The sequence below is a fragment of the Cetorhinus maximus genome, chromosome 20 (assembly GCF_964194155.1).
Source record: "Cetorhinus maximus chromosome 20, sCetMax3.hap1.1, whole genome shotgun sequence".
Taxonomy (NCBI): domain Eukaryota; kingdom Metazoa; phylum Chordata; class Chondrichthyes; order Lamniformes; family Cetorhinidae; genus Cetorhinus; species Cetorhinus maximus.
The window spans coordinates 82,228,433-82,256,420 of NC_135898.1; the positions used below are offsets into that span (position 1 = coordinate 82,228,433).

General features: G+C 46.6%; 1 long non-coding RNA gene across 2 annotated transcripts; it reads left to right on the forward strand.

Moving 5' to 3' along the window:
• Positions 1-27,946, forward strand: LOC144694700 (uncharacterized). 2 transcript variants are annotated; one of them, XR_013579812.1, is made up of 4 exons: positions 1-1,199; positions 1,300-1,359; positions 3,611-3,843; positions 26,765-27,946. It is a non-coding gene; the product is annotated as an uncharacterized LOC144694700 (long non-coding RNA). The 2 variants fall into 2 exon arrangements; XR_013579813.1 differs by lacking the exon at positions 26,765-27,946 and adding an exon at positions 7,717-7,880.
• Positions 27,947-27,988: the final 42 nt, after the last annotated feature.

Sequence of the window (27,988 nt, forward strand, 5' to 3'; positions counted from 1 at the left end):
CCCAAAGGGCTGAAATACCTACTCCTGCTCCTATTTTTTATGCTCAATAAATACTGGGTCTTGCCAGCAACACCCTCATCCTGTGAATTCATAAAAAAGAGGAAGAAGATAAGGAGAGTGAATCCACTTCCACTACCTGTGGGTGACTGCAATCTATCCCAATGTATGGCCACCTCCAGGAAAATGACATCAGGGCCCTCACAGCAGGAGGCATCTTTCCTGCAGACTCAGGGTGCTGCAGTACTGACTCTGAATTCCACTGCCCCAAGGGAGTGGGGTTGACAAGTTGGGTGAGGTATTTGTGACCTCTCTCAGGACATCTGCACTCTGGAATCTAATCTAAATACACAGCAATCCCCTCCGTTCAAGCCTCCTTGTATAAGTGGTAAGAGTAGCAAGCTACAGCTAAATCGATCACTGAGGATCTGCACTTGGCTGTTGCACTAATTGAATTGATACAGTTTGATTTTTAGTGCACATTAAAACCTTTTCACTTTTGCCATGCTTGTGTGCCCTCTGCTTCCAAGACAATTTCTGTACCTGGCGTTTAAGTCATCGGTGTGGAATTTGGAATAGGTTTTCAAGGTGAATAGTTGGAGGATGGCAAAAGCACGTGTGTCCTATTTGACTCTCTGATAAGTTTCTGCCTACATATCCCCTCCATCACCAAGACAGCCTACTTCCATTTCCGTAACATCACCACCCCTGCCTCAGCTCATCCATACCTTTGTCACCTTCCAATGCTCTTCTGGCCAGCCTCCCATCTTCTACCCTCCATAAACTTCAGCTCATCCAAAACTCTGCTGCCCGTGTCTCAACTCGCACCCAAGCCCTGTTCAGCCATCACCCATTGTGCTCACTGACCTACATTGGTTCCCAGTCTGACAACATTTCGATATCACAAATCTCATCCTTGTTTTCAACTCACTTCATGGTCTAATCCTTCCCAGTCTCTGTAATCTACAACCCTCCAAACTGGCACTTTTCTAATTCTGGCCTCTCACTCATCCCAATTTTAACTACTCCAACATTGGCAACTGTGCCTTCAGCTGACAAATCGTTGGAATTCCCTCCCTAAATCTCTCCATCTCTCTCTTCAAGATGCTTCTTAAAACCTACCTCTGAATCAAGAGTGTCAGCCTGCATTACAGGCTCAAGTCTCTGAAGTGGGGCTTGACCCACAACCTCCTGACTCAGAGGTGAGAGTGCTACCCATCGAGTTTTGGCTGACAGTTTCAAACTAGAGGTTGAAGTCTGTGTAAGGAATTCTATGTGTAAATTACTGATCTTGTTTTGCAGCCTTCGGTTGCAGGGAACCTGGTCTGTAAACTCTAGCTCCATACTGACAACTACTAGAAGGTGAGAGACAGCTTAGAGGATGACGAGATTCCTTCTCTTTGAATGACAATGTGCCTCACTGTTCCTCAAAGCTTTCATTTTCTGCTCTCTTGACATAAGGTTGAACCATCTCTCTCCCAGTCACTGTCTTCAATATTTATCCTGTAATTAACAACACAGTGAGCAGCATCCCCGGGTCTGGCACATAAAACTTTACACTCTCTGTGTTTTACCCACTGTTAATAATTTAACTTTCTGAATCCCTCAAAGGCTGAGAGTTTGGGTATTTGCTTTTCTGCCCAGGCAGCTCCGCTCCTCTCTAGATGCTGGTTCATGTACCGCTGGCACATTCCCAAATCTCACCTAACAACAACAGCAACAAGCGTTTATACAGTGCCCATAGTGTAGTAAAATGTCCTCAGGTGCTCCACAGCAGTGTTGTAAAACAAAATTTGACACAAAGTCACATAGGAAGACATTTGGACTGGTGACAAAGGCTTGGTCAGAGAGGTCGGTTTTAAGGGGCATCACAAAGGAGGAGGGAGAGATAGAGTGGCAGAGAGGTTCAGGGAGGGAATTCCAGAGATTGCAAGTACAGCTGCCAATGGTGGAGCGAGTAAAATTGGGGATGCGCAGGAGACCAGAATTGGAGAAGAGAAGAGTTCTTGGAGGATTGTTGGGCTGGAGAAGATTACAGAGATAGGGATGAGCGTGGCCATGGAGGGATTTGAACACAAGGATGAGAATTTTAAAATGCTGGGGTGGGGGGTGGTGGTGGTGGTGGAATTGCTTGAGCAGTAACCAGCATGGGTCAGCGACCACAGGGTGACAGGTGAATGGGACTTGCTGTGAGGTAAGACATGGCAGCAGAGCTCTGGATGAGCTGAAGATTGTGGAGTATGGGAGCCCAGAATGAAGCAACTTGAGTGAACAAGTCAGATTTAAATTTGGATTCTATGAACTACTGCCCATTCTGTTCACTTTTTCCTTATTCGTTTTGGAAGCTGAGCAACACTGGCAATGCTGATATTCATCCCTAATTTCCCACAAGACCAGAGAAGATCAGATCCAAACATAGGCTGAAGAGTATTGTCCAATCAGTGAATTGGACGCACAGAATCTTGTGGGTCCATCTCTAGATGTGCTGCACCAGTTTTCAGCTTAGATAAGACCTGCCTGAGGTAGGCAGTAAAACGCACGTGTTTTCAGGAAGGTCAGAGTTCAGGTACTATTGACACACAGCCCCTTTGCCAGGTTCCAGAACAAGAGAGTTGGTGCCTTTAGGCTCTGGCACTAATTGGCATCTCTAACCAACCCCTAAGAAGGTACCAGCACATGTCTCTGTAATGCTGGCCGAGGGAGGTGAAGGGAGGTACAGGAGCTGTAAAGCAGAAAGATTCACAACCCAGTCATCTCACCTAATTGTGCCCCGTGAGTCAGAGATAAACAGGCAGACTGAAGGAAATCAACAGAGCTCTCTACTGTAGGCTGACAGCCATAGTCTCTGTCTCTGTCTCTCTTTCTCTGTGATATACACAGATCCCTTCACACTGAGCATAAATTCGCTGTGAATTTACTGCCCTGAACACCCTACAATGATACACACTCCGTGGCATCTGGTGTAATAAAGAACAAAACAAATTACACTCACTGGATATAAATTTTCCTTCGTTCACTTGCTCCATCTTTTAACACGCTATCATTCCCGGTCTGCAACAGAATTCAAGTTTATGCTGTTCAAAGGCCCTCAAATTCTTGGGAAAATCATGCAGTAAAATTTCATTGAACTATTGGATGTGCAATAATTAAACTAACTTAGGCAGCAAATGAACTCCAAACCTGTTTTGGGGTGTTTCATGGGCCAGCATAGAGGGAGCTTTACTCTGTATCTAACCCCATGCTATACCTGTCCTGGGAGTGTTTGATGGGGACAGTGTAGAGGGAGTTTTACTCTGTATCTAACCCTGTGCTGTACCTGTCCTGGGAGTGTTTGATGGGGACAGTGTAGAGGGAGTTTTACTCTGTATCTAATCCTGTGCTATACCTGTCCTGGGAGTGTTTGACGGGGACAGTATAGAGGGAGCTTTACTCTGTATCTAACTCTGTACTGTACCTGTCCTGGGAGTGTTTGATGGGGACAGTGTAGAGGGAGCTTTACTCTGTATCTAACCCCGTGCTGTACCTGTCCTGGGAGTGTTTGATGGGGACAGTCACCTATGAGCTTCACTTCTCAAGAAATCATTGTCACCTCTATTCCTCTTTCCTTCTCTAGATGTGCCTCACAAGTGGACCCAGAGTCATCTGAAGGTTCTGGTCCTTCTTGGCCAAGGCCTTTCACCCACTCTACTCCTCCCAAGCACCAGCCCCAACATCTCTACCCTAAAGAGGGAGTTAGATAGTGAAGAAGAGGGGCTGGCACAGGGTTCTGCACAGCAGGAGTTGCTAAAGAAGAAGATATTGTAGCCAGACTATCAGACTGCAGCACATCTTGGGTTGAAGAGCCAGGTATTGTGTGAATCCCTGGCTTTGGTCTTTTTAACCACAACATTAGAATGGCCTTTAGCAAAGTTACCAATATGTGACTGTGGCCATTGTAAATTAGCCCTCCTCCTCCTTCTCGACTTGTCTGCAGCCTTTGACATAGTGAACCAAAGCCATGCTACTCAACACCTCTTCTCCATTGTCCAGCTGTGTGAGATTGCCCTTACCTGGTTCCATTCTTATCTATCCAGCCATAAACAGAGTATCACCTGAAATGGCTTCTCTTCCTTCTCCCGCAACATTACCTCTGGTTACCCCCAAGGATCTATCATTGATCCCGTCTATTTCTCATCTACACAATGTGCCTCAGCAACATCACCTGAAAACACGTTAGGATCCACATATACACTGACAATACCCAGCACTACCTCACCATCACCTCTTTTGGCTCCTCCACTGTCTCTGATTTATCACACTACTTGTCCAACATTCAGTACTGGACGAGCAGAAATTTCCTCTAATTAAATACTGGGAAGTCTTCAGTCCCTACAATAAACTCTGTTCCCACCCACAGACTCCATCCCTCTTGCTGTCAGCAGTCTGAGGCTGAACCAGATTGTTTGCAGCTTTGCCCTTCTTGAGGGCAGTTAGGAATAGGCAATAAATGCTGACCTTGCCAGTGACATTCATCCCGACAAAGAATAAAAAAAACTGATCCTGAGCTGAGTTTACAACTCCATATCCATTCCATCACCAAGATGGCCATCTTCTACTTTGAAGCATCGCCCAACTCCACTCCTGCCTCAGGTCATCTGCTGCTGCAACCCTCATCCATGTTGCCCTATTTCGAAGCTGTTCTACTGTATCCTTACCTGCATCAAGTCCCACTCGCCCATCACTTCTGTACGCGCTGACCTACATTGACTTCCAATCTGGCATCGCCTCGATTTTAAAATTCTTATCCCTGTTTTCAAATCCTTTCATGGCCTTAGCCCTCCCTATCTCTGTAATCTCCTCCAGCTCCACAACCCTCCAAGATCTCTGCGTTCCTCCGATTTTGACCTTGCGCACATCCCTGATTTTAATCATTCTACTACTGGCAGCCATAACTTCAGCTGTCTGGGCCCTAAGCTCTGGAATTTTCTCCCTAAACCTCTCCGCCTCCCTCCTCTTCCTTTAAGATGTTCCTTAAAACCTACCTCTCTGACCAAGCTTTTGGTCACCTGCCCTAATATCTCCTCATCTGGCTCTGTGTCAAATTTTGGTTGATCATACTCCTCCAGATTATTTTATCCCATTAAAGGCACAAGTTCAATGCAAGTTGTCGCTGTTGAAGAGAGAAAACGAACTAATGAAATAGACTCCCAAAAACGGGCTCCATCTTCTCCCCATCTGAAGCTAGTGAGCCTCAGAGACTCAATCATCTGATGTCCCTTTAGAGGGCAGTTCATGGTGGAGAGCGTCCCAGAGCTAAAACAAGGCGGACAAGCAGACAAAAGAATAGTGAACGGGGTCTGATTGTTGATCAATCCTGTCGACAAAATGGACACTATCTTGTTTCAAAAAACACATCAAACAGTAACCCAGCCTTGACAAAGTGGGCTGTTGTGCTGCATTGCTGTTAGTTCACACAGTATGTGAGATGCTGATAGCATTTCATGCTTGGCTGTTGTAAACAGTTCATTAATTAGGGCCCAGTTCAGGTGTAGATGCACTTTGTGAATGGGAACTGGGCCCAGTGTAATTTTTTTAAACTTGTTTCAGGTACCTTGGCTAAGAGCCGAGGCCCACAGTGCAGGACCCCATCAAATGGAAAAGATTAAGGGAGAAACAGAGGAAGTCAAGGCATGTCAGATGAATTGCTCAAGCTTGTGTTTAAAGATTGGGCAGATTGTTTGGGACTGGGGAAGGAACAGTTTGGATTTTCTGCCAAAGAGTATGTTCAAATGGGAAATGGGAGGTCTCAATTTCCACAGTGAAGATTCAGGAAGCAGCGCTGCTATGATGGGTTGGAGTGGTGATGGGGTATTAGTTGAAAGGGAGAAGATGGCCTCAACAGTCATTAATTAAAAACTGTCCTCTAAAGACATCATCACTTCAAAAACAAACAATTCAATAATTGTCAGCACGCTCGCTGTACTAATGAGCTACATTAGGCACTGAGCACATCCATCCAGTTAGCGGAGAACCAGACGTACTTCTGTGCTCCTGAAAACTTTCTGTGGGATAATGCACTGGTGCACAGGACTAGGGATGGGACTGCTGTGGACTGTGATGCACTCCAAGCACAATAGTCAAACTAGGCCATCCCCAGCAATCATAGCCCAGATTGCTAAACAACTTATGGTCACTTGGCTAAAAAAAAAAACTGAATGACAGGCTGTTTATGGAATTATACACCAGCATGAGTCAGTGTGTGTCACACGTATTCCAGGCTGACATGTATTCGCAGTGCAGTGCCCAGACAGTGCCGCACGGTCACAGGTGCCGTCTTTTGAATGAGACTTTAAAATATGGCCCCGCCTGTCCTCTCAGGTGAACATGAAAGATTCAATGGACACTATTCAAAAAAGAATGGCGGGGATACGTGTTATCCCCACATTCCTGGTCAATATTTTATCCCTCAATCAACATCACTGAAAGAGTGTATCTTCTCATTATCGCCATTGCTGTTGTGGGAGCTTGCAGTGCATGAACTGGCTGCCACATTTCCTACATTACAACAGTGACTGCACTTCAAAAGTACTTTATTGGCTGTAAAGTGGTTTGGGATGTCATGAAAGGTGCTATATAGACGCAAGTTTGTCCTTCCATTATCAATTTGTTGCTGATTGTATTTCCCTCTTAAAGGTGGGATCAGCCTCTGTACCTCCTCTAGGGCCTGATGGCTCCCTGATGTCGAGGGGGAAGGGAGTAGAGGGGTCTCCAATTGGCCCTTGGGATGTATGGCGAGGCCCCACTGTTGGAGAGCACTTCAACAAACAAGCAAAGTGTTGTTCCAACACTTTATGGCCTGACTGTCCTGGCAGATGTGAACAAAAAAAACCCAGTGAAATTGTTCAGCTTAAGTGGGTTTTATGAGTGTTTTTCCCCAGAGTTCAGTGACAACTGCAGGCACGGATGCCACACATGTTGTCCAGGATTCACTAGGGAGAAATAAAAGAAGTTTATCCAATGTTTGTGCTGATGTTCAGCCCTGTCCTTAACGCACACACAAACTAACTACAGACGTCTTAACTTGGTGTAACATTGTTTCTGTGACTCTATGTTGCATCCACACACACACACACACACACAGAGGATGCACTCCCCAGCACCAATCATGGGATGGAGATCTGAAGCGAGTTCCCTGGCTGGGTGTTGGTATTGGTTCGAAAGGTGGGGGGGAGTTGTGAGCTATTCAAGTGTCCCCACTAACCTTGCATTGACACATGGAATCTGAAGCTTCTGCATCAGTAAGTCTCAGTTCCCCACACACGCACATTTCAATAAGGGCCAGAGATACGTGACCAGCCCAAGGAATCCTGGCTGATTTATCTCCCATTGAGCTATCAGTGGCTCACTCTCATCTCTAATATCAGTGGTTGTGGGTTCAAGCACTACCCATGCTAGAGACCTGGCACATAATCTAGACTGACATTCCAGTGCAGTAATGAGAGAGAGCTGCACTGTTAGAGGAGCTGTCTTTCGAGTGAGGCCCCTTCTGCCCTCTCAGGTGGACGCAAAAGATCCCATGGCACTATTTTGAAGAAAAGCAGGGGGGTTATCCCCGGTGTCCTGGTCAATATTTATCTCTCAATTAACAGCTAGCACAGATTATCTGGTCATTTACTGCATTGCTGCTTGTGGGATCTTGCTCTGCGCAAATTGACTGCCGTGTTTCCTACATTACAACAGTGACTACACTTCAAAAAGTACTTCATTGGCTGCAAAGTGCTTTGGAATATCCTGAGCTTGTGAAAGATGCTACACAAATGCAAGTCTTTTAAATGATTGAAAAGCAAAATATTGTGGATGATAGAAACCCAAAGTAAAAACAGAAAGAGCTGAAAACACAGCAGATTAGGCAGCATCTATGGACAGAGAAAGGTAGTGTTAACACTGTGTATTCACTGCACAGAGGCTGCCTGGCCTGCTGAGTATTTACAGCATTTCCTGCTTTTATTTCAAACTTCCAAGTGATGTCTTGTAGTACAGACTGGCTTGGGTTTTTTAATAATGTGATGATTTGCCTCACCTGTAGCTCAGTTCACCAGTAAATGGATATTTTAAAAATAAAACAAATATGGAGGGATGGATTCTTAAATTCAAGTAGGAATTATTCCAGCCATTTACACTGCAGCACCCCCTCACTATTGACCCTCCAACAATGCAGCACTCCCTCAGTACTGACCCTCCAACAGTGCAGCACTCCCTCAGTACTGACCCTCCAACAGTGCAGCACTCCCTCAGTACTGACCCTCCAACAGTGCAGCACTCCCTCAGTACTGACCCTCTGACAGTGCAGCACTCCCTCAGTACTGACCCTCTGACAGTGCAGCGCTCCCTCAGTTCTGATCCCTCTGACAGTGCAGCATTTCATACTGACTCCTCCAACAATGCAGCACTCCTTCAGTACTGCTACTCTCACAGTGCAGTGCTCCCTCAGTGTTAACCCTCAACTACTGCAGTGTTCCCTCAGCACTGACCCTCCAACAGTGGAATGTAGTACTGATCCTCTGACAGTGCAGCATTCCCACTGCATTGACCCTGCAACATTGTATCTCTCGCTCAGTACTGAACCTGAAATTGCAGGGCTTCCTAAGAACTGAACTCCCGAAGGTGCAGTACTCACTCATTAATGACCCTCTGACACTACAGCACTCCCTCAGTACTGACCCTCTGCCAGTGCGGCATTCCCTCAGTACTGACCCTCCAACGGTGCAGCACTCCCTCATTACTGACCATCCAACAGTGCAGCACTCCCTCAGTACTGCTCCTCCAACAGTGCAGCACTCCCTCAGTACTGCTGCTCTGACAGTGCAGCACTCCCTCAGTTCTGACCCTCCAACAGTGTAGCATTCCCTCAGTTCTGACCCTCTGACATTGCAGCACTCCCTCAGTATGACCCTCCAACAGTGCAGACCTCCCTCAGTACTGACCTTCTGACAGTGCAGCACTCCCTCAGTACTGACCCTCCAACAGTGCAACACTCCCTCAGTACTGAACTACCACCAGTGCAGCACTCCCTCAGCACTGAGCCTCCAACAGTGCGGCATTCACTTGGTACTGCCCCTCTGACAGTGCAGCACTCCCTCAGTACTAATTCAATTCATTCATGGGATGTGGGCTTTGCTGACTGGGCCAGCATTTATTACCCATCCCTAGTTGCCCTTGAGAAGGTGGTAATGAGCTGCCTTCTTGAACCGCTGCAGTCCATGTGGTGTAGGTACACCCACAGAGCTGATAGGAAGGAAGTTCCAGGATTTTGACCCAGTGACAGTGAATATATTTCCGGCAATATATTTCCAAGTCACACTGGGGAGTGGCTTGGAGGGGACATTCCAGGTGGTGGTGTTCCCATCTATCTGCTGCCCTTGTCCTTCTAGATGGTAGTGGTCATGGGTATGGAAGGTGCTGTCGAAGGAGCCTTGGTGAATTCCTGCAGTGCATCTTGTAGATGGTACACACTGCTGCTACTGTGCATCGGTGGTGGAAGGACTGAATGTTTGTGGATATGGTGCCAATCAAGCAGGCTGCTTTGTCCTGGATGGTGTCAAGCTTCTTAAGTGTTGTGGGAGCTGCACTCATCCAGGCAAGTTGGGAGTATTCCATCACACTCCTGACTTGTGCATTGTAGATGGTGGACAGGCTTTGGGGAGTCAGGAGGTGAGTTACTCGTTGCAGGATTCCTAGCCTCTGACCTGCTCATGTAGCCACATTATTTATATGGCTAGTCCAGTTCAGTTTCTGGTCAATGGTAACCACCAGGACGTTGATAGTGAGGGATTCAGTGATGGTAATGCCATTGAACATCAAGGGTCAATGGTTGGATTCTCTCTTGTTGGAGATGGTCTTTGCCTGGCACTTGTGTGGCACAAATGTTACTTGCCACTTGTCAGCCCAAGCCTGAATAGTGTCCAGGTCTTGCTGCATTTGGATATGGACTGTTTCAATATCTGAGGAGTCGCAAATGGTGCTGAACATTGTGTAATCATTAGCGAACATCCCCACTTCTGACCTTATGATGGAATGAAGGTCATTGATGAAGCAGCTGCAGTTGGTTGGGCCGAGGACACAACCTGAGGAACTCCTGCAGTAATGTCCTGGAGCTGAGATGACTGACCTCCAACAATCACAACCATCTTCCTTTGTACTAGGTATGACTCCAACCAGTGGAGAGTTTTCCCCCTGATTCCCATTGACTCCAATTTTGCTCGGGCTCCTTGATGCCACACTTGATGTCAAGGGCAGTCACTGTCACCTGACCTCAGGAGGTCAGCTCTTTTGTCCATGTTTGAACCAAGGCTGTAATGAGGTCAGGAGCTGAGTGATCCTGGCGAAACCCAAACTGGGCGTCAGTGAGCAGGTTATTGCTAAGCAAGTGCAGCTTGATAGCACTGTTCATGACCCCTTCCATTACTTTACTGATGATCGAGAGTAGACTGATGGGGCGGTAATTGGCCTGGTTGAATTTGTCCTGCTTTTTGTGTACAGGACATACCTGGGCAATTTTCCACATAGCCGGGTATATGCCAGTGTTGTAGCTGTACTGGAACAGCTTGGCTAGGGGCTCGGCAAGTTCTGGAGCACAAGTCTTCAATACTATTGCCAGAATATTGTCAGGGCACATAGCCTTTGCAGTATCCAGTGCCTTCAGCCATTTCTTGAAATCACGTGGAGTGAATCGAATTGGCCAAAGACTGGCATCAAAGACTGAAGAGGCTGAGATGGATCATCCACTCGGTACTTCTGGCTGAAGATTGTTGCAAATGCTTCAGCCTTATCTTTTGCACTGATGTGCTGGGCTCCCCCATCATTGAGGATGGGGATATTTGTACAGCTTCCTCCTCCAGTGTGTTGTTTAATTGTCCACCACCATTCATGACTGGATGGTGTGTGGACTGCAGAGCTTAGCTCTGACCTGTTGATTGTGGGATCGTTTAGCCCTGTCTATCACTTGCTGCTTATGCTGTTTGGCACACAAGTAGTCCTGTGCTATAGCTTCACCAGGTTGACACCTCAATTTTAGGTATGCCTGGTGCTGCTCCTGGCAAGCCCTCCTGCACTCTTCATTAAATCAGGGTCGATCCCCTGGCTTGATGGTAATGGTGGAGAGGGGGATACGCCGGGCCATGAGGATACAGATTGTGTTCGAGTACAATTCTGCTACTGTTGATGGCCCACAGTGCCTCATGGATGCCCGGTCTTGAGTTGCTAGATCTGTTCGAAACCAATCCCATTTAGCACGGTGGTAGTGCCACACAACACGGTGGAGGGTATCCTCAATGTGAAGACGGAACTTCGTCTCCCCAACGACTGTGCAATGGTCACTCCTACCGATGGACTGTCATGGACAGTTAAATGTGCAGCAGGCAGATTGGTGAGGATGAGGTCCTCTGCTCCTCTGACAGTGCAGCACTCCCTCAGGACTGCACCAGGAGTTCCAGGCTGGATTATGTGCTCAAGTATATTGAAAGAGGCTGGAATTAGCCACCTCCTGATCCGGAAGCAAGAATGCTACCCACTGAGCCTCAGCTGTCAGCTCTGGTGGGCTCTGATGTCCACCATAGCCTGTCCACGCTCACTGTTGAGGCTTACGTGAAAAATTGGCCTCTGTATTGTTTGGCGGAGTGATGCCTGCTCAAATTGAACAGCAGCAGGATGAGAGTCAACATGGGGCAAGGGGGATGAAAAAATAGCAACTCTAAAGATGCAAAGATTACGAAAATCTCGATCGTCCAAAGTCTAATTTGTGCTCCATTCGAAAAAGGAAAGTTCCAGAGCCTTCTGATTAGCCTAGCAAAACAAAATGGCTTGCTGTGAGGAATTTGGAGTTGTTTATCAATAGTGCTTGTTTAAGGCCAATTTCTAGAGAGTGTGGAAAGGCTGCCATACTCCCCATGGGGAAGACAATGACTGGGTCAGCAGGGCATGCATTGCATCAGGCAGCAACTAACAGCAATTTTCAACATATCAGGCAGATCTGGTAGACATTATGGATTCTGGTTTTGACATGTCAGATTCTTGATTCCCCTCATTGCCCTTTTCTTCCCCCTTTCTCATCTGAAGTTGCTGCTAACAGCTGTTGGGGTACAGCTTACTGCAGGGACCCTTCTGCTACCTGCCGTCAAATCTCAACACCCTCCGGCCGACCACCCACCTTCAGTACATCCAAAACTCTGCTGCCCATGTTCAAACTCAGAGCCCGTTCACCCATCACCTCCTGTGCTCACTCACCTACATTGGTTCCTGGTCCAGCAATGGCTCAATTTTAAAAGTCTCATCCTCATGTTCAAATCTCTCCATGGCCTCACCCCTGCCTATCTCTGTGATCTCCTCCAGCCCCACAAGCCTCCCAGATCTCTGCACTCCTGTAATTTTGGCCTCTTGCACATCCCTGGCTTTTAATCACTCCGCCATGAATCGCACCACCTGGCCTCTAAGCTCTGGACTCACCTGCTATTCAACTACAGGGCATCACAGTCCCTTGTCTGATGTGGATGTGCTCACACTCGCCCAGCAGGGCTCATTCCACCATAGGTAGGAAGTGAAACATCGACATATTCATTTCCACCCACAGCTCGGCGTCCCTGTTGCTGTCTGTGCTGTGTGCTGCAGTAAGTGAGAACGCCTTGCCTATTTTTGCACCTTTAACAGACTCAGGACACCGCAAAACGCTTCACAACCAATGAGACACTCTTTTGCAATGTCCTCACTCTTGTAAAGTAGGAAATACAGCAGCCAATGCACAGCAAGATCCAGGTGGGTCATCTCCTCACGGCTGTGGAGCAGGCCCTGAACCCACGACTTTCTGTCTCAGGACAAGACTCCTCTGTGTTTCCGTTCCCCTTTGAGTCAGTGATGCCGTATCCATCTCCCACCACCTCACTCCAGCAATGAGCATCACCCCGAGCAAAAAGCAGTATCAGCCAACTGACCGGAGTTCTTCAGGCCAGGCAGAGCAGTGATTACATTCCTGAGTCATGTCTCAGTTGGCAGGGTTCTTGTCTCTGAGTCAGAAGGCTGTGTGTTCACGCCCCACACCAGAGACTTGAGCCCAAAAATCCAGGCTGACCCTCTCAGTGCAGTACTGAGGCTGGAGTGTTAGTGCTGCCTTCCTTCAAACCAAGGCCCTGTCTGCCTTCTCAGATTGATACGAATTTAAAAGATCCCATGACACGAGTTCGAAGAAGAGAAGCAGTGTTCTCCTCGGTGTCTTGAACAATATTGATCCCACATTCAACATCACAATAACAGATTGTCTGGTCATTATCACATAGCTGTTTGTGGGAGCTTGCTGTGCGCAAATTGGCTGCCATGTTTCCTACATTACAACAACGAGTACAAATGGCTGTAAAGTGTTATGGGACATCCTGAGGATGTGAAGGCACTATATAAATACAAGCCTTTTTCAAGTGCACCGGCATTTGGAGGACAGTACGAATTCTGTTTGGCGTATTTTTACAGCACCTGCATTTTTATAGCACCTTCACAGGAGTGTTATCTTAAAAAAAAAGCACATAAGGAGGTACTAAGATGGGTGACCAAAAAGCTTGGTCAAAGAGGGTGTTAAGGGAGGAGAGAGAGAGAGAGAGAGAGTTGAGAGATTTAGGGAGGGAATTCCAGAGCTTGGCTCCTGAAGACACAGGTGTCTTCAGGGTATTGTGTGTGCAAGAAGCAGCTGAAGACAGCCGCCAGTGGTGGAGCGTTGGAAATCCGGGATATGCAAGAGTCCAGAATTGTCACAGCGCAGAGATCTCACAGGGTTCTACAGCTGGAGGAGATTCCAGAGATAGGGAGGAGTGACGCTATGGAGGGATTTGAAAATGAGGATGAGAATTTTTAAATCGAGGCATTGCTCGACCAGTCTAAAAAACATCTGCAGTGCACCAACTGAAGAAACTGGGAACAGGGAGGTGGTGTGTGGGGCATGGTGGGGTGTGGGACAAGGTGCTGGTGGAAGGAACAATTCAAGAAATACTTCATCATCCTGAGAGGAGGAAGAAAAGAAATAGCTTACAATTATGGAATGGAATTAACATCTTTGGGACAGGCTGTGTGCACATGAGGCCTGGGGCTAATACACAACTCAGTAATGGCTGCTCCTGGGAAATGGAGAAATCTAATCACAAGAGAGAGTGTGGTGTGTGTGTTTGTGTTGTGGGGGTTGTCTATGTGTGTGTTGGGGGTTTGTCTGTGGGTGTGTGTGTTGGGGGGGTTGTGTGTGGGTGTGTGTGTTGTGGTATGTGTGTGTGTGGGTACTGTATGTGTTGGGGGGCTGTGCATGTGTGTGTTGGGGGACTTGTGCGTGTGGGTGCGTTGCAGGGGTTGTGCGTGTGTGTTGGGAGTTGTGTGCGAGTGTGTGTACTGGGGGGGTTGTCTGTGGGTGTGTGTTGGGGGACTGTGTCTGGGTACTATATGCGTTAGGATATTGTGGGTGCATTTGGGTAGTGCAGGGATTTTGCGTGTGTATGCGTGTTGGGGTTGGGTGTGTGTGTTTGTTGGAGAGTTTTGTGTGTGTGTGTGTGTTTGTTGGAGGGTTTTGTGTGTGTGTTTGTTGGATGGTTTTGTGTGTGTGTGTTGGAGGGTTTTGTGTGTGTGTTTGTTGGAGGGTTTTGTGTATGTGTGTGTTGGGGGTGGGTGTGTGTGTGTTTGTTGGAGGGTTTTGTGTGTGTGTGTGTGTGTGTATGTTGGAGGGTTTTGTGTGTGTGTTTGTTGGATGGTTTTGTGTGTGTGTGTTTGTTGGAGGGTTTTGTGTGTGTGTGTGTGTGTGTTTGTTGGAGGGTTTTGTGTGTGTGTGTGTTGGGGGTGGGTGTGTGTGTGTAGATACACAGTTGGCAGGATAATAGTACACATTTGTAACAGGATCAAACACTCTGCTTTCTATCAATTTGAGTGTTGTGGGGAATGTGATAGCCAGTGATATCCAATACCTCGCAGAACATGCTTAGTTGTGAGCCTGATTTTAATTTACGATGTGATCCTGTTTGTGTACACCTCAGTGTCTCTGTGTTTACCAAGCACCTGTTGAGTTATTTCCTGATTAGTTTGATGGGCACGTTGTGTCTCTTCCGTTTACAAGAAGCCAATGTTAAACCACGCAAAGTGGAGCTGTGACAAGAATCAGTTATCTGTTTCCATTCCTCCAGGACATTTACCTTCCCTTTACCCTCCTCCCCCTTCTCACTGGACACTTTGCTGCACTTAACTCATTTTTATCCTTTGAAAGGTATGTTCTGCTCTCTGCACAGTTTGCTAATCTCAGCCGGAACAGCACTTGGGGCCCTGAAACTGACCCTGGGCTAAGGAAGGGGAGCAAAACACACAAGGGCTCCCCTACTCCTGGTCACTACTTAGCATCCCTCCGACCCCCTGCTGGACTGTGCATGTCTATGTGTGTTAGAATGTGTAAGTCTGTGTGTGTTTGTATGTGAACGTGAGTCTGTCTGTGTGTGTGTGTCTGTGTGTGTGTGAGAATGCGTAGTCTGTATGTGTGTGCACGCGTGTGAATGTGTATATCCATGTGTATGAGAGTGTTTGTGTAAGTGTGTGTGTTTATGAATCAAACGGTTACAACACAGAAGGAGGCCATTTGGCCCATTGGGTCTGTGCTGGCCCTCTGAAGGAGCAAGTCACCTATTGTGGCACTCCCTTGCATTTTCCCCATAGTACTGCAAATTTTCTCTCTTCAGATCCAATTCCCTTTTGAAAGTCTCAGTTGACCCTGCCTCCACCATACTCTCAGGTAGTGCATTCCAGATCCTAACCATTCACTGCACAAAAAAGTTTTTCGTCATATCACAATTGCTTCTTTTGTGAATTACCTTAAATCTGGATCCTCTCTCAATCTTTCCGCTAATGGGAACAGTTTGTGTAAGACTGTGTGTGTGTTTGTACATTTGTGTGTGCCTGTGTGTGAACGTGTAACTCTGTGTGAATATAGGTGTTTGAGTACATGGAGCGTGGTCAAAATTGGCCTTGGCTGTGATGTGGTCACATGGTCAAAAGACTGTCAACACTCACTAAATTTATACATGAAAAAAGGACTCTTAGGTTGAGATACTCAGAGGGTGGCTGGTACCCATGATACTGTCCCCGAGAGTCAGGATCTTCAGAAACTATCCCCCTGCGAGAGTCAGCATCTTCAGGAACTGTACCCCAGTGAGAGTCAGCACCTTCAGGAACTGCCCCCCAGTGAGAGTCAGCACCTTCAGGAACTGTACCCCAGTGAGGGTCAGCACCTTCAGGAACTGTACCCCAGTGAGAGTCAGCACCTTCAGGAACTATACCCCATTGAGAGTCAGCACCTTCAGGAGCTGTCCCCCAGTGAGAGTCAGCACCTTCAGGAACTGTATCCCAGTGAGAGTCGGCACCTTCAGGAACTGTCCCCCAGTGAGAGTCAGCACCTTCAGGAACTATACCTCATTGAGAGTCAGCACCTTCAGGAGCTGTCCCCCAGTGAGAGTCAGCACCTTCAGGAACTGTCCCCCACTGAGATTCAGCACCTTCAGGAACTGTATCCCAGTGAGATTCAGCACCTTCAGGAACTGTATCCCAGTGAGAGTCAGCACCTTCAGGAACTGTATCCCAGTGAGAGTCAGCACCTTCAGGAACTGTATCCCAGTGAGAGTCAATATGACTCTTCTTCAGGGTTCCTCAGGGTGTCATATTGGACTTGAAACGCTAACTCTATTTCTCTCTCCACAGATGCTGCCAGACCCTCTGAGGTTTTCCACCACTTTCGTTTTTAGAAAAGATTATGACTTATGTCTGTCATTCCTTACCATTCAGCACCCTTTCTAAGCAGGCGGAAAGCCTTCTATTATCCACTGCTTACCTTGTTTCTAGTTATGCTTGTGGCTTGGACAGTGCGCAGGTATATCAAGCAGTGGAATTTCTCCCACACTCTATCTGGGATACAAAATAGGTTGTTCACTATTGTTAAAGCACTCAGTATCCTTCAATGGAATGCTCGTTGCCCTTAATCTTCTCTGTGTTTCAGTTTCTACACCTCTTACCTGCAAAGGTGTGGATGTCTTTTGCCATGGCTCAGCGGTTAAGAATGAGACTTCAGATTGGAATAAAGTTTCGCGATAGGCTAGTATCCAACGAGCAGACAGATTTCAATCTCTCACTGACTGGTGACTGAAGCAGAAAAACCACATTTCTTTATATACATTTGTTCTTGAGATATGGCTGTTACTGGCAAGGCTGATACTTATTGACCATCCTTAGTTGCACTCAGAATGTGATACTGGACCTTCTTGAAACCATTGGTAGTATTTCTCATTCACCTGAGGGGCATTCCAGAGGGCAGTTAAGAGACGTGTGTCTGGAGTCACATAATTGTCCCGACTGGGTAAGGACAGCAGCTTTCCCTTCCTAAAGGACATGAGTGAATCAGTCGGGATTTAATGACAATCCAACAGCTGGTGCCAGCTTTTCACTTCTAGATATTTTAAACTGAATTTAAATTCTTAAACTGCCCACAGAAGTTAAACCCACATTCCATTGGATTACTAGTCGGGGTTACTACTTCAATAAGCGATGGACCTACAGGTTTCACTGGCTCACTGTTTCCTTAATCCTTTCCCAGGGATTGTCATCCCTCACCTCATTGAGCAGGAAAGATTGCACACTAAAATCCAAAAGTGATAAGCGGACAAATAACCATCCCATGAATGCAGCCTGTCATGGCCCAGGAATTCAGAGAGTTTGTGACTCACCATTGAAGATATTGACACTTGCAACCTTTCACGTACCATTAAAAATCAACAACAAATTTTCTTTTATTCTTCCTTCATTTTTTTTCCAGTATTCCACCTTGTCTTTCCCACCCCTCCCCTCCTCAGCCCTCTTTTCTCTCTTACCTCTTCTTTCCTCCCTCCCCTCTCCTCCCATCCTCACCCCTCTCCTCTCGACTATCCCTTTTCCTCTCCTCCCGTCTACTTCCCTTCCCTACCCTCCCATCCCCTCCCCTTGCCCCACCTCTTTTACCTTCCCATCACCTCCCCTTCCCTCCCCACCTCCTCTGCCCTCCCATCTCCTCCTCTCTCCTCTTTTATGGGTCCTGACTGTAATATTCAGTGCTGCATTGACCAGAATAGGATTTCAGTGACAATGAGCGGAATCGCCCCAGATTTGCACTAAGTGCGGTAGCGAGCGTATAAAACGACATTTTACCCACCAGCTGCGATGGTGGTTTTCACGCCGTATCATCCCAAACCCACCACATTACTCATGCATTCCCAGGATACACGCTGTTTCCATGGCGGGTGGGCTCTGATTCGCCTGCCACACTGTCACCTCGCCACTTCATCACACCAGGCACCACATTTAAAGTACAGCCGCACTCAATTCTTCCAGCCCAGGACCGCAGCAAAGAAGACATGGCCCTGAAAGGCAAGAAGACTGCAGTCCTCGAGGTCCTTATGGACACTGTAGAGGCCGCTGTGATATCCTCTACCCCTGTTCTGGCCGCAGGAGGAGCAGCAACATTACCACTCCGGCTTGGTAGGCAATGGCAGTGGTGATCAGTGCCAATGCTGCACAGAAGAGGTTGGCCACCCAATACCGATAGAAGATGAATGGTCTCATCTGTGCAGCCGACATGGCAACCATCTCATCACTTTAAACACACACACTCAAGCCCATCACACATTCACTGGCATCTCACTCACTGGCAGCTCAAGGGACATCACCACCCATTCTCACACACATACACTCACATCTCCATCTGGCCTCATCTCCTCTGGAGATTGCCTCCTCAGGCATCACCATCTTGAGGCTACCTGCACAGATCAACATGCGCCCCCACACACACCCTGGGATACCCTCCTTCCCCAGTACAGCTCTCGCCCTGCAGCCTTTTCCCTTGCCTGAGGCCACTTCTGCCCCTTCCCCAAGCAAGCCCTGGCCCTGCAGACATTGAAAAGCCACCCACATATGGCTGATCTGGTAAGTAGAGACCTACCGTAAGCCCCCCTAAAAATAACATGGTGCTGTGTGTGAAGCCTGGCGCCGATGACTGCGAGTGCTGACCGAAGCAAGGTAGGCAAACAAACCTTGAAGTCCTGAGCAAAGCGCAGCTCGCCAGGTGCACGCCGTACAGATGTTGTGTTTTCCCACCGATAAGGGCGGATAATCCAGCAGGGGGGATGAGTCCAATGGGATATGCTGATGTATTACAATGAGGTTCCCGACATCCGATGGCTGAGAACGTGGCCAGCCATAGGCGGACAGAGCAGACAATTGCAAACTAGTTTCATGATATCGTGGAACTGATTTTTGGCCTTCGCGCCCTACTGTCCACTCACGCCACTGAACATGCCTGACGCCAGCGGGCACGGAAAATCCTGGCCTGGGTGTGGAATCTAATAAGGTGTACATCCTGCTGAACTCGTAGCCAGTACTGATCCAACTGGTCTCTGATACATGAGTCTCACATAACAGTAAACTCACCTAAACTACTACAGCAGTGGCTGAGGACAGCATATTCTGGGGTTCTTTCTAGTTTGAGTGTGTGTCACCTCATTGCACCATCTATCAGTCAGTGAAAGTACGATTCCTGTGATTACCTTCACACAATGACGTTCTAATTCACTCAGCACTGGGTATACTGATGAGAGTAATCCAGGGATAAAAACATACTAAAACTGCTTCGACAAAATAATCTGTGATCAAAGCAGCCAGAATCATCTGGAAACAAAATCAACCAATCCCAATGAATAATCCATGAACAATCACTCTATCCCCATGGATAATCCAATGGGAAATCAGCCTGTACAAATCAAGATGTAGCAAGAAGGGTAGGTGGTGGTGGTTACATGTCACTCATGGAGTCCAAGTTGCTGTGGCAACATGAACTTTTACATGCATGTTGTAGTCTGGAGCTATGGAGAGTGATGGTGGAGGCTCCAACGTTCTTTCCATCATGTCGCTGACCAGGAATCTCTCCCTTTCTTACCACCTGCCATTGTCATGAGTTGGAAGGATTTGTAGGTTGATAATCAATGCGTTCAGCCACATTATGAACGCACCTTCCTTGGTTATCAAGTCCTGGGGTGGGACTCAAAGCTGGAGTTTCTGGCCCAGAGGCACGGATGCAATTCACTGCATTGCAAGGACACCCTCAGGAGTAAGGAGAGGAGGAGTTAATTTCAATGTGAAGGGAGCGACAGGCAAAGGTTCTACTATTAGTGGAGCTGAGGGAGAGATGCGCAGAATAGACCATATTCGGAAGAGGGGAGGATGGGTGGAATATGGAGGTTGCGAACGTCAGAGGAGACAAGACCAAGAAGAGATTTAAAAGTGAGGATGAGGATTTTTGAATTGAGTGCATTGGTGATAGAGATCCAATGGAGATTTCTGAGAAGCGGGGTCATGGATGAACAGAAACTGAGAGTATTGGAGAGAGAAAGAATGAAAGACTTCCTTTTGCAAAGTGCCTTTCTTGACCTCTGGACATCTCCACACACTTTACAGTCATTGAAGTACTTTTGAAGTGCGGTCACTTGTAACATAAGGAACGCAATAACCAATTTGCACACAGCAAGATCCCACAAACAGCAATGAGAGAATGACCAGATAAATGTTGTTTGAGGGATAAATATTCTCTGGGGCAGTGGGGAGAACTCCGTTTCTCTTCTGCAAATAGTGCCATGGAATCTTTTAATGCCTGATCACACTCACTGTGCTGGTATTTGGATGTTGGCTGAGTTATCTAGTATGCCATCCATGGTCAAATTGCCACCAATGTTCAAGACAAAACTGGCACAGACAAAATTGCCATTTAAAGAGGCACAGGAAAGCAGAGACACTGATATGTGTAGGGTTGAGAGGGACATTCAAAAATTGCAATAAACAGAAGAGAATTGCATAACCCACACTCAAAAAACATTCATTGTTGAATTAGAAAATTAACATTGCAACCCGGAACAGGCCTGTTTTGGCATTTACCAATGATCCATTTCCTAATCCCATGCACCTGCTCTCATTCCATGTCCTAATATTCCTGTTTCATTCAACCATGTAGGTGTTTGTCAGGGGAATGTCCTAGACCCAACCGTTCAGTGCTTCATCCATCATAAGATCAGAAGTGGGGATGTTCGCTGATAATTGCACAGTGTCCGCTTCCAGTCACAACTCCTCAGAAAATGAAGCAGTCTGTGTCCATATTGGACAATATTCAGGCTTGGGCTGATAAGTAGCAAATAATATTCGTGTCACACTATGGCAGGCAATGACCATCAGCAACAAGAGAGAGTCCAAGCATCTCCCCTTAACATTCTACAGCTCTACCATCACTGAATCCCCCACTATAAGCATCCTGGGGGTTATCATTGACCTGAAAAGGAACAGGGCCAGCCTTACAAATATTGTAAGGGCGGGTCAGAGGCTGGGAATTCTTAAGTGAGTAACTCACCTCCTGACTTGCCAAAGCTTGTCCACCATCTACAAGGCACAAGTCAGGACAGTGATGGAATACTCTCCACTTGCCTGGATGAGTGCAGTCAAAAAGCTCAACGGCATTCAGGACAAAGCAGGCTGCTCGATCAGTACCCCATCCACCACCTTCAACATTCACTCCCTCCACCACCGACGCACAGTAGCAGCAGTGTGTATCATGTACAAGATGCACTGCAGGAACTCATCAAGGCTCCTTCTACAGCACCTTCCAAAACCACAGCCTCTACCAACTAGAAGGACAAGGGCAGCAGATGCATGAGAACACCAGCACTTGCAAGTTCTCTTCCAAGTCATATATCATCCTGACTTGGAAATATATCACCGTTCCTTCACTATTCCTGGGTCAAAATCCTGGAACTCCCTCCCTAACAGCACTGTGGGTGTACCTACACCACATGGACTGCAGCGGTTCAAAAGGTGATTCATCACCATCTTCCCAAGGACAAGTAGGGACGGGTAATAAATGCTGGTCCAGCCAGCAATGCTCACATCCTGAGAATGAATAAATATATTAAAAAAAACAATCCCAAGTGTTAATGTAGTCTCTGCTTTTCTCACTAACTGGCCTGTGGCTATGAAGCTTCTTGGGTCATGAAAAGCACTATATAACAACAGCTTGCATTTATCTCGTGCCTATAACTTAGTAAAAGTTCCAAGACCCTTTGCCAATTTGAGCTACATAAGGCGATATTAGGAAAGATGATCAAAAGCTTTTCAAAGAGGTAGGTTTTAAGGAGCACCTTAAAAGGAGGAGAGAGGTGAAGAGGAGGGTGACGAGTAATGTTCACTCTTTAGTTTCAGGCCCACCTGGCTGAGATAGCAGAGGGCAGCCGGAACCATAGGCCTGAATGAATCAGTGTCATTGGACAAGGGAAGAAAGAAAATGGGAAACAAAATGACGTGTAAAGCCTGTTTGTGAATTGGACATAAATAGACTTTCTTCCATTTCCATCCACAGTCCTGCTTCCCTAGTGACAAAAACTAAAAATACAAAATGCTAAACAACAGGAAGTAAATTAATTTGGTATTTGGCATAGAGTGGAACACACTGAGCATTCTCCAGTTGGGAAATGTTACTTGATGTTGATGAAGCCCTCAAGCTCCAGCAGTAATATGTGATAAAAGTAAAAAACTGCGGCTGCTGGAAATCCAAAACAAAAATAAAAACACCTGGAAAAACTCAGCAGGTCTGGCAGCATCTGTGGAGAGGAACACAGTTAACGTTTCGAGTCCGTATGACTCTTCAACAGAACTAAGTAAAAATAGAAAAGAGGTGAAATATAAGCTGATTTAAGGGGGGGGTTGGGGTAGAGCTGGATAGAAGGCCAGTGATAGGTGGAGATAGCCAAAAGATGTCACAGACAAAAGGACAAAAAGAGGTGTTGAAGGTTATCTAAGGAATGTACTAATTAAGGATAGAAAGCAGGACAAGCAAGGTACAGGTAGCCCTAGTGGGGGTGGGGTGAAGGAATCGAAATAGGCTAAAAGGTAGGGATAAAACAATGGACGGAAATACATTTAAAAATAATGGAAATAGGTGGGAAAAGAAAAATCTATATAAATTATTGGAAAAAAAGTGGGGGGGATCGGAAAGGGGGTGGGGATGGAGGAGAGAATTCATGATCTAAAATTGTTGAACTCAATATTCAGTCCGGAAGGCTGTAAAGTGTCTAGTCGGAAGATGAGGTGCTGTTCCTCCAGTTTGCGTTGAGCTTCACTGGAACAATGCAGCAGGCCAAGGACGGACATGTGAGCATGAGAGCAGGGTGGAGTGTTGAAATGGCAAGCGACAGGAAGGTCTGGGTAATGCTTGCGGACAGACTGAAGGTGTTCTGCAAAGCTGTCACCCAGTCTGCGTTTGGTCTCTCCAAGGTAGAGGAAACTGCATTGGGAGCAACGAATGCGGTAGACTAAATTGAGGGAAGTGCAAGTGAAATGCTGCTTCACTTGAAAGGAATGTTTGGGCCCTTGGACGGTGAGGAGAGGGGAAGTAAATGGGCAGATGTTGCACCTTCTGCAGTTGCATGGGAAGGTGCCATGGGAGGGGGTTGAGGTGTAGGGGTGATGGAGGAGTGGACCAGGGTGTCCCGGAGGGAACGATCCCTGCGGAATGCTGCCAGGGGGGGTGAAGGGAAGATGTGTTTGGTGGTGGCATCATGCTGGAGTTGGCGGAAATGGCGGAGGATGATCCTTTGAATGCAGAAGCAGATGGGGTGATAAGTGAGGACAAGGGCGACCCTATCATATTTCTGGGAGGGAGAGGAAGGTGTGAGGGCGGTTGCGCAGGAGATGGGCCGGACATGGTTGAGGGCCCTGTCAACCACCGTAGGTGGAAAACCTCGTTAAGGAAGAAGGAAGACATGTCAGAGGAACTGTTTTTGAAAGTGGCATCATCAGAACAGATGCGACGGAGGCGAAGGAACTGGGAGAATGGGATGGAGTCCTTACAGGAAGCGGGGTGTGAGGAGCTGTAGTCGAGGTAGCTGTGGGAGTCGGTAGGCTTGTAATGGATATTGGTGGACAGTCTATCACCAGAAATTGAGACAGAGAGGTCAAGGAAGGGAAGGGAAGTGTCAGAGATGGACCATGTGAAAATGATGGAGGGGTGGAAATTGGAAGCCAAATTAATAAATTTTTCCAGGTCCAGACAAGAGCATGAAGCAGCACCAAAGCAATCATCAATGTACTGGAGAAAGAGTTGTGGGAGGGGGCCGGAGTAGGACTGGAACAAGGAATGTTCCACATACCCCATAAAGAGACAGGCATAACTGGGGCCCATGCGGGTACTCATAGCCACACCTTTTATTTGGAGGAAGTGAGAGGAGTTTAAGGAGAAATTGTTCTGTGTGAGAACAGGTTCAGCCAGACGGAGGAGAGTAATGGTGGATGGGGATTGTTCGGGCCTCTGTTTGAGGAAGAAGCGGAGAGCCATCAGACCATCCCGGTGGGGGATGGAGGTGTAGAGGACGTCCATGGTGAAGAGGAGGCGGTTGGGGCCAGGGAACTGGAAATTGTTGATATGATGTAGGGTGTCAGAGGAATCACAGATGTAGGTGGAAAGGGACTGGACAAGGGGAGAGAGAATGGAGTCAAGATAGCAAGAAATGAGTTCCATGGGGCAGGAACAGGCTGACACGATCGGTCTGCCGGGACAGTAATATGTGGCCTTGTCTCAGTCTGAAGATGTGCTTCTTGTTTGTGACAAACTATGCATGGCCATATGATCATTTGACTTAAGATTTCAGTCCAACACAACTTTTTCAATCTAAAATCACTTAGTTCAGTGGGCAGCACTCTCGCTTCTGTGTCCTATTCCAAGACTTGAGTACATAGCCCAATTGACATTCCCAATGCAGTACTGAGGGAGTGCTGCACTGTTGGAGATGTCCTCATTTGGATGAGATAAACTGAGGCCCTGTCTGCCCTCATCACATGATGCTATTTTGATGAAGAGCAGGACAGTTCTCCCTGATATCCTTCCCAATATTTATCCCTCAAACAACATCACAAAAACAGATTATCTGGTTATTATCACAATGCTATTTGTGGAATCCTGCTGTGCACGAATTGACTACTATGTTACCTAAGCTACAACAGTGACTATATTTCAAAAGTACTTCACTGACTGGGAAAGGTTTTGGGATGTCCTGAGGTTGCGAAAGGTGCAATTTAATTTCATGTCTTTCTTTATTTAGAACAGAGAAGGTTAAGGGGAGATTTAATTGAGATTGTTCAAAATTGTGAAGGGTTTTGATGGAGTAAATGAGGAGAAATCATTTCCACTCGCATGAGGGTCGGTAACTTAAAGGAGAGGGGAACCTAGGAACAGGAGGAGGCCATTTAACCCCTCAAGCCTGTTCCACCATTCAGTGAGATCATGTCTGTTCTGTTACATAACTCCATACTTTGCCCCATGACCCTTAATACCTTTGCTTAACAAAAACCTACCAATCTCAGATTTTAAATTAATAATTTGTCCAGTATTAATTACAGTTTGCAGAAGTGCCTTTAGCATGTAGAAGTATTTCCTAATTTCACTCCTGGAAGGTCTGGCTCTAATTTTTAGACTATGACCCCCCCCCTCGTCCTAGACTCCCCCATCAGAGGAAATAGTTTCTTGCTAGCTACTCTATCTGTTCCCCTTCATATCTTGAAAACTTTGATCAAATCGCCCCTTAACCTTCCAAATTCCAGCAAACACAACCCCAGTGTACGTTTTTTAGTCTTTCATGTGATGTGGAAGTCACTGGCAAGGCCAGCATTTGATGCCCATCCCTAATTGCCCTCAAGGGAGTGGTGATAAGCTACCTTCTTGAACTGCTGCAGTCCAGAACAACTGAGTAGCTTACTAGGCCACTTCAGAGAGCGGTTAAGAGTCAATCACATTGCTGTGGGTCTGGAGTCACATGCAGGCCGGATGAGATAAGGACAATAGTGAACCAGGTGGGTTTTTACGACAATCGATGATTGTTTCATGGTCACCATTATAGAGACTAGCTTTATAATTCCAGATTTTTACTGAATTTAAATTCCACCAGCTGCCACGGTGAGACTAGAACCCATGTCACCAGGGCATTAGCCTGGGCTTCTGGATTGCTCGTCTAATAGCATTACCACTGCAGCACCATCTCCCCCTATTCTCTCCTGATAATTTAATCCTTGGAGTCCAGGAATCATTCTAGTAAATCTAAGGTGCACTCCCTGCAAGGTCATTCAAGCCTTCCTAAGGTGTGGTGCCCAGAACTGCTCACAGTAACTCCAGGTCTAACCAGGGCTTTGTATAGCTGAAGCATGACTTCTACCCCACTGTGTTCTCATCCTCTAGGTATGAAGACCAGCATTCCATTGGCCTTTGATTATTTCCTGTAGGGCCAGTTAGCTTGGATAGTTAATAGTGCGTTGCTTAATAGTGCTGACAGCATCAGTTCATTTCTACCAACTGAGGTCGTTCTTGGAGCCTGCAACTTCTCCTTTCCCCATTATAATATCATGGCATCATTGAGCTTTGATTAACTTCCCTTGCATACCAAGGACACTACATGAAGATTGAGAGAGATTATTTTCTGTATCTGTTCATGACATTTCAATGATCTGTGTATCTAAACCCCCAAGTCTCTTTGGATCTCCACTGTTTCCAGCTTTTCATCATCTAGAATGTTCTATTTTTTTTTCAGTCCAAAGTTGATGACCTCTCATCTGCCTATATTGAAATCCATTTGCCAGAGTTTTGCTCATTAGTATAATCTATTAATGTCTCTTTGTTAAATCTCCACAGATTTAAGATAATTGGCAAAAGAACTTGAGGGAAAATGAGGAAAGAAATTCGACATAATGAGTTCTCAAGACCTGGAACACACTGCCTGGACATGTATTCAAAAATAATTTTCATGAGGAAATTGTACAAACACTCGTAAAGGAAAACTTTACAGAGCTATGGGGAAAGAGTAGGGGGAATGGGACTGATTGGATAGCTCTTTCAGAGAGATATGGCACAAGCACAATGGGCTGAATGGCCTCCTGTACTATAAGATTCTGTGAAACTCAGAGGTCTGACAGTACAGCTCAGGGGTTGAGAGCAGTGATGGAGAGAAAGAGCTGGGTGTCATCAGTGTGAGCAGTGGGAGCTGAACATTGTCTCTTCAGATGCAGTTCCTGAGGGGCAGCATGTACATGAGGAAGAAGAGAGGGCCAAGGATCTCTGAATTTATGAACTAATATAGCCACAATCTGAGTGTCAGCAGCCCTTTTTATTTAATCCTGCTTCTAAAGACATTTTCCTTTCTGTAGGCCAATCAGAACAATGAACAAGTAGCCTCTTCCCAAGCCTTTGGATTGTCCAACTTTTTGAGAGGCTACTGGGGGGTAAGTGTCAGACAGTGGTCGATCCATCTGCTGCCTTTCCTTCACCATTCCCTCTTCTGTAGAGGTAAACTGGTGTTTGTTTAAACTCCCAGCACGAGAGTGCAAACTATGCAACTGAAGAGCCTGCATGATAATGTAGAGTTTGATTCAGTTGAGATGGAGGAAATGGCAGCTGAGACTGAGGGAAAGGCCCTTAGCCTTGCTTGAGTAGGTTCTCTCCACCTCATCTACCCATCAACAAGTGAGGATAAAAAAATCAGCCTTGGGCCTATTGCCTCAGGCCTGGTTTTAAGTGCCTGGTTTTAAAACTTTCTTCTCATTTCGCTCTCATTTTATTACAGCCTCTAATTACCACTTTGGATAATTAGAAAACCAAGATAAATAATCACATAAATTACCTTTTCCATTGCTGCCCTGCAGAGGGAACTCATTAAAAATGATGTACTACTCACTATCTAACTACAAGGAAAAGACAGCAGTAAATCTTATGCCAACAGTCTACAGATAAATTAGCCGCAGACACTTTGAAGTGCCTCTCTCTTCTGTAACCCAATATCAAACGCTTTAATTAGGCGAGAATTTGTTTTTAAATAAATCTTCATTGTGGGGTGAAGGGAATCACCGTTTCTTTTGTTGT